The sequence below is a fragment of the Ochotona princeps genome, chromosome 3 (genome assembly GCF_030435755.1).
Source record: "Ochotona princeps isolate mOchPri1 chromosome 3, mOchPri1.hap1, whole genome shotgun sequence".
Lineage (NCBI taxonomy): Eukaryota > Metazoa > Chordata > Mammalia > Lagomorpha > Ochotonidae > Ochotona > Ochotona princeps.
In genome coordinates, this window is record NC_080834.1 from 46,172,821 (window position 1) to 46,180,246 (window position 7,426).

Sequence of the window (7,426 nt, forward strand, 5' to 3'; positions counted from 1 at the left end):
CCCTAAGAATAAGTGAGAGACTACTAACTGAAGGCCATCCTTACAAATCTGGCACAGCAGCTTCAGCCTTAGAACCTCCCAAGCAGCTGGAAGGAAGAAACTGGGAAGGACAGAATTCTGTGAATGCAAGGGGAATTTTTCATCCGTGACCCCATTGTTTGGGAGACAACACACGGTCTGGGAGGAGAAGAAAACCATGGAGGACAGAGAGGAAGATAATCATTTGGGCATATGATAAAGACAGACTCAGTTTATACAGAAGGCAGCAGCTCTGGGGTCAGACTCAGGTACTGGGCGGTTGTTCTGGGCATCCAAGTCCTTTCAATTTCTTCAAGTTTTTTAGCCAAGTTTGACATGTCATGGTTCTGAGTCAGCTACATCCCATCCACTTTACCAAGAGTGAATGTGAGCAGGAACTGTAGCATGATGTCGGCCAGAAGAGCAAGGACAGCGCAAAGTTTTGCAACAAATTTGATATTTTATATTTTTCAGCAGAATGTCATTTTAATATTTTGTTTTAAATTTTGAAGAAAAGTATGCTAAAGTAAATGATGCTTTGAACTTCAAAACCAAAGATATTACATTTTTAGGAACTTGAACCCTATTAATCATGTTTTTAAGTTGTGTTACAGGAGCAGATTTATGATCTGAAAAATAGATACACAAATCATTTGAATACGCACATCAAACATGACATTTCACACATCATGCACCTTTTTTTTTTTTTTTTTGGTTTGTTTGTTTTATTTTTAAAGGAGCCAGGAGCTTGGACCTTCTTCCAGGTCTCCCTTGCAAATTAAGGTTCCCAAGGCTTTGGGTCATCCTCTGCTGTCCAGGCTATAAGCAGGGTGCTGGAAAAGAAGTGGAGTTGCCTGGGTACAAATTGGCACCCATGTAGGATCCTGATGCATTCAACGCAATGACTCCAGCCACTCGGCAGTAGCTGGGCCCAATACACTTGTTTTGAATTATGCGCTGCTAATGAATTAACTATGTTAAACATATTATAGAATATTTCATATAACATCATATCAGTAAGCCTCAATAATCTGTATTAAACATAAATAATATCACTGAGCCAGTAGATGATTCCCTCCTGCCTTTCAAGTAAATAAATAAATTTTAAAAATAAAAAGCCATAAAATAAATTTCCTGTTTATACAGAAATAATATTTGCCTTGCAGTATCACAAGTAAACCAAGGTAGATACATAAATAGATAGATAGATAGATAGATAAATAGATAGATAAAAATTGAGAACTGAAAACTCCAGTGTTGACAATAATATTCTCGAAGGTTTATGGTACATTGCAGATCATACCATATGTATTTGTGTGTGTGTGTGTTTATTTGAAAGAGAGAGAATGACAGAATTGTACAACATTCTGCTTCTTGTTATTTGTTTATTATTTATTTATTTAGGAAAAGCAGATTTATAAAGAGAAAGAGAGGCATGGAGGAAGATATCCCATCTACAAGTTATCTCCCCAATTGACCTCAATCCAGGAGCCAGCAGCCAGAAGCCAGGAAACCCCTCTGAGTTGTCACATTGGAGCAGGGTCCCAACACTTTGGGCAGTCCTTTGCTGTTTTACCAGGCCACAAGCAGGAAGCTGAATAGGAAATGGAATAGCTGGAAATGAATCAGTGCCCCTGTGGGATGCTGCCGCTTGCCGGTGACAGATTAGATAATTGAGCCATCAGGATAGCCCCAACATTCTATTTGTGTATCATCAAATAGATGGATTAGAATGTTGTCTTCTTGTGAATAGAATCCATGTAATATAACTTCAATGAGTTGTGCAAACTCTTATTAATAGAAAAAAGGGGTTGTATGCAAGTCAAGTCATTCCCCAAAGGGGAGCCAGTTAACAAAGAAGTGAGAATATAATTTTGATTTCCCAGAAGTTTTGTAACTCTAATCGGTCTTTCTCTATGGGATTTCTACCTGACTATGCTAGAAAGCATGTGTAAATCAGGAGTTTTTATATAGAAGGGTAAAAATCATATTTTTGTCAGACAGTCCCTATGGTTACAGTCAATTATAATGAACTACACTCATTAGCAAACCATAACCCATGGCTCTTGAGCAACACCAGGGAATCTACTGTGTTCAATTTCCTCCAAAATCACATTGATTAGGCCCCTTCAGCTCCTTTCTATGTGCGCTTAAGCAGAAATGCATGCACCATGCAGCAACATTGAAATACAAAGGATTTTAATTATCAGCATCCAATTCAGCTAATTTTGAATGGGCAGATACTCCACGCTATTATCTATTTGTAACTCAAAAATCAAAAAGATTGAAGAGCTACTCATTCCAAATTACGAATATACTCTTTTGCCATATTAAAAAAAATTGAGATTTTATTTCTTTGTGGGTTTATAATTTTCTCTAAGAAGACAATAAAAGTTTCTGTTCAGGTTTTCCTTTGTGTCATGTCAATCTTTCTTAAGTGGAGTTCTGAATGTCACAGAACAAATACTAGATTTTTATTTATGTGATTATCATGCCATCATTTAAGTATTTAATTGTTAATTTAATAACTGTTCATATTTATTTCTTCTCAATAAATGACCTATTAATATAAATGCACCTAGATTATATCCTGGCAAAACTTGCCTAGTCACTAGGTAAGTTTGCCAAACAAATTACTTCAAAAACAATCCAATAAGCCTCTTGCCCTAGACAGTACCTCACATGGTGACGAGAGATGCTTCTTGGCAAAATTCATGTTAGCCTTTCTCCAGTTTGGCTAACAGCAATTCACAGTCTCAGCTTAATGTCCGCAATGATGCACCCTGATGAGTGAGAGCTTTTCTCAGCATGACTCTTATTAGCATTTTTCTGTGCTTGGCAATAAGCAACTCAATATTCCCTGTAGCCTCACCCCATCACTGCCCCCATCAGATATTCTGATTTTTTTGAAAGAAGCATTCGCTGCTGGCGGCAGAAAAGGCAAAAAAAGAAAAAAAAAAAACCTTTCATTTTAAAAACTGGCTTGCTCCCATGGAGACAGGTGGAAGACTGACTTTTAGCAGTTGCACAAGAGTCTACTTCCAAGGGTCCTTTGCATTAATATGTAAAGCAATAATCAGTAAGTAGTACCTTTTGACAAACAACAGGTGGCTTTTCATTCTAAAAGAAGCAATATCTTATTGCAAATCAAAGGTATCCTAGGGTTCTGCCATTGCTTCCTTGTACCACCCACCAGCTCAGGGAATACAGATAGCTTTAGAGACTAGGGCTGCTCCACTCTCCCCACAGCTCCTTGCATGCTTACATTGAACTTCAATGGTCCCACAAGTCTCTTCACTTGTGTATGCTTTCCTTGTACTCTCAAATCACAGGGGTATTTGAGCTCAATAGGCAGGCTTCCTATAGAGAAATCTCTGTAAAGAATACTCAGCCCTGGAATAAGCACACAAAATGCAGTTTGGGGTTTTTTTGTTTGTTCATTTGTTTGCTTTGCTTTTGCCATATACTTACTACTCAGAATTATATGCTGCAGGCTGCAGTATTTCTTATCGAATGAACACCCGATTTAGTTGTGAAACTACAACAATCAATATCACAGTTCCTTTTATTTGTTTTAATGTGACAAATGTGCCAACAGGAAAGCAGGTGCTATGATAACATTTGGTGTAATAGGATACAAAAAAAAATAATTTTCAAGTAATGAGACACAAGCTTGTTCCTAGGATCCTGAACACTGTATTAGCATATGTAGGCCAGAATATAGTGAACATGATGGGTCTATGTGTTACAGACTCCAAACCACAAGTACGCTAGTGAATATGTCAATATCCCTACCTATTGTAATTCTTATTGTTAAAACAAACATTGTGACAGACTTGTGAATGTTATTCCATTCTTTCATTTTAGAAGACAAGTAGTGAGCTAGATCTGTATTTTAACTAGTATGCTCTATCTTAAGGCTTACACATATTTGTAAACTGGATGATAACTCTGGGACTTAGCTTTTACTTGGTTTTGTATATATGTCTGAATACACATACATATTGTAAACTGTACATCAATGTAACTAGAAATCACGATCTATTGCATACAACCATGAATTTTGAAATGTGCCTAAATTGCCAACATCCAGTGATTTGCAAAGCTGTGCATGGTAATCCAGATTCCCATTTCAATTACAGAGTAGGAATTGGAAAAAAGTTTATTGTAGACGATTAGAACAGAAATAAATTTCTGTGTGAATTTTAATTTTGAGCTGTATGCAGTCAATAAATCAATAAATGTGCAACTTACTTTACTGAAGTTTGAGGAAAGTAACGTTAACCAGGTGAAGTTTGGAACAGAATTATCTCCTTAAAATTACTTAAGGAAATGACAGAATATAAAGACCACAAATAAAGAAGCAAGTGTAATATGAAACCTAACAGACATAAATTTCCAAAGATGATATAAACCAGAAAAATAGTCCCAAATTCCTTACCAATCTGCTGTACTCATGATCTTCCAGTGTGAGGTGTAAGATTATTTTAAAATTTTGTGATCTTTTCTCTTTCATCATTAGATGATCTTTGCAAAAGTAGCCATTTAAGAAATAAACAACAGTCTATATGATCAAAAAAGAAACTATAGGGCCCAATGCCACAGCTAGTGGATAAAGTCCTCCCCTTGCATGCAGCAGGATCCCTGATGAGCAGAGGTTTGTGTTTGCAGCTGCTCCACTTCCTTCTGAGCTTCCTGCTTTTGGCTTGGAAGAGCAGTAGAATATGACCCTGGGAATCTGCACCCATTTGGGAGACCTGGAAGGAGCTCCTGGCTTAAGATTGGAGCTCAGCTCTGGCCATTGTGGAGTGAACCAGTAAATGCAAGATCTTTCTCCCTGTCTCTCCTTCTATCTGCAAATCTGGCTTTCCAATACAAATAAATGTATCTTAAAAAAAAGAAGTAAATAACCTACAGATGCATCATAATTCCTCAATGTTGATTTTGTTTTTAAATGTATAAAAATCAGAATATTTAAAACCGACATTTTTGTTTTTATTTTGATTCTATTCAAAACTGAGATTTAAACTTTGTGCTTCTGGAAATGAAGAAACCGACCTTTAGTGTAACTGCTAACCTGAACCTCAGAACTTGTTCTAGGGACAACAAAGCATGTGGCTCATGAAGTGGCAAATGGAAAGGCTATTTTAGCATCATTTATCACAAACAACAATTCCTGCAAAGACAGGCCAGGTAAACACTTCCGAGCCCAGGACTGAGAGCCCATCTTGCATTCAGACTTGAATTATTATGGACATGATTCCATGGCCCGTCCTAGCTTTTTTGGATAAGTGTGTGGAGGGGAGTTTAAGCTGTGGAATTCCTCCAAACAAATTCCTACACAAAATAGTGGCCATCAAGTATTAACTGCTAGAAAAGCAAGTGATTCCTCCAGTCCTGTGGCTGTAATCACGTGGATCAGCGAAACAACTCACTCAGTCCAGGAAATGTCTTCCAACCATGGAGAGGCAAGGGCATCTTTCCCTAAGGCAGATAACCAGAAGCTTGGCCCTAGTGATGGGCTTGTACATGCATTCCTTTATTTTCTTATTTTCCTCTTACACATATAGAAAACTATTTACCTAGTTAGATTAAAGTCTAGCTGCGGCACAGTTTGAAAGCAACTTAAAGTTATTTAAGTAAAAAAAAGAAATCCAGTTAAGAGTTTTTCAATGCAACAGAATACATACAAAATATTAAACATGAATAGTTATTGAGTCTTATTCAAAAGAACTTTTAAGTTATTATCTCCTCTGCCCTTTCCAGTAGTTGTTTTCTTACAGGTTTTATGCTTCATCCTACAGGAGGTGAAATTAAAGCAAGCAAAGTTTTGAAATTCTGTATACTTTGCACAATAAGAAATAAATTCAGTGCCTACATCTGTCAAGATTGAAATCAAACACACTCACATACTGATTACTGCATTTTCATAAATAGAAGTTATTCCAATATTTGTTTGGGAGCAAGGGTAAAGACAGTCCTTGCGATGTGCATGTCCCCCATCAGAGCTCCTAGATTGATGTCCTGACTCTAGTCACATCACTGCTACCGGTTAATGTTCAGCCTAGAAAGCAACAGGTGATGGCTCAAATAGCAGCATCCCTTCCATCCACAGGGACACCCAGAATTGCAGACTGCTTGCTACAAACTGGCCAAGCCCAGGCTGTTATGGGCTTCTGGCCAGTAAACCAGTGGAAGACTGACCTCATTGTCATGCTTGAACCCCGTTTTTCAAATAAACAAAAAATAACTAAAAATATGAAAACAGCTCCCTACATTTCTGGTGTTCCTCACAACACCAAAGTATAAATTATTTCTAGTGACCCTTCAAAATGTTATTCCTTGAATGGTATTTTAGGCATGAGGAGAAAGCTTTCCTTTGTCCCAGCAAAGAACTGCTGGAAAAGAACTAGAAAAATGGTGGCATACTAATCACACACAAATACAAGATTTGCAAGAAAAGCCATTTTAGTTACAACTCAAATACTGCCTTCACTAAAGACAAAGTGGTTAAGATATAAGTAATTTTTTGGAGAACAGCGAATTACATTTAGGGGAAACTCAAGGTGCCTACAGGACACATGCTAGCCTGGGAAAATGTCTGAATTCCCTTCGTACTCAATGTGACTACATAGAAAACAATGATGTTTGACAGAAGTCTGTCCAGAGAGGCTGTCAGTCCCTTCCCAAGGTCTGCATCCTGATTTCTCTGGTTAATGAGATTTCCCTGAGAGGAATCAAAGCATATTAGATTTGGTCAAATGGGTAAGCGAATTTTGAGAAAACAGTCTTTCTTTCCACTGGATTTGGGAGGAAAAAGCGATCAGAGGATCCTGGTTTTTGAGGATGATACTGATAATTATTCCTAGTAGGACGAATTCCTATCCATCACGCAGATTTCTGAGTCCCAACAAGTTTTTTTTTTTTTTTTAAAGATTTATTCATTTTATTACATCCAGATATACAGAGAGGAGGAGAGACAGAGAGGAAGATCTTCCATCCGATGATTCACTCTCCAAGTGAGCCGCAACGGGCCGGTGCGCCAATCTGAAGCCGGGAACCAGGAACCTCTTCCGGGTCTCCCACGCAGGTGCAGTGTCCCAATGCATTGGGCCGTCCTCAACTGCTTTCCTAGGCCACAAGCAGGGAGCTGGATGGGAAGTGGAGCTGCCGGGATTAGAACCGGCGACCATATGGGATCCTGGGGCTTTCAAGGCGAGGACTTTAGCTGCTAGGCCACGCTCCCGGGCCCCCAACAAGTTTTATAGATAGCTAATATTTCAAATAAATTCCAGCATCTCTTCTCATCTAAGTCTGAGTTTTTCAAGGAAGGGAAAGTTGGGATAAGGAGGGGCTATTCTCTCTGAGATTCTATATTAAATGCAATAAATAGCTACTAGCACTATAT

At 38.2% G+C, this 7,426-nt stretch overlaps 1 pseudogene; it reads right to left on the reverse strand.

Annotated features, from left to right (window-relative positions):
• Window positions 1–283: 283 nt before the first annotated feature.
• Window positions 284–425, reverse strand: LOC118758883 (short transmembrane mitochondrial protein 1-like; annotated as a pseudogene).
• Window positions 426–7,426: the final 7,001 nt, after the last annotated feature.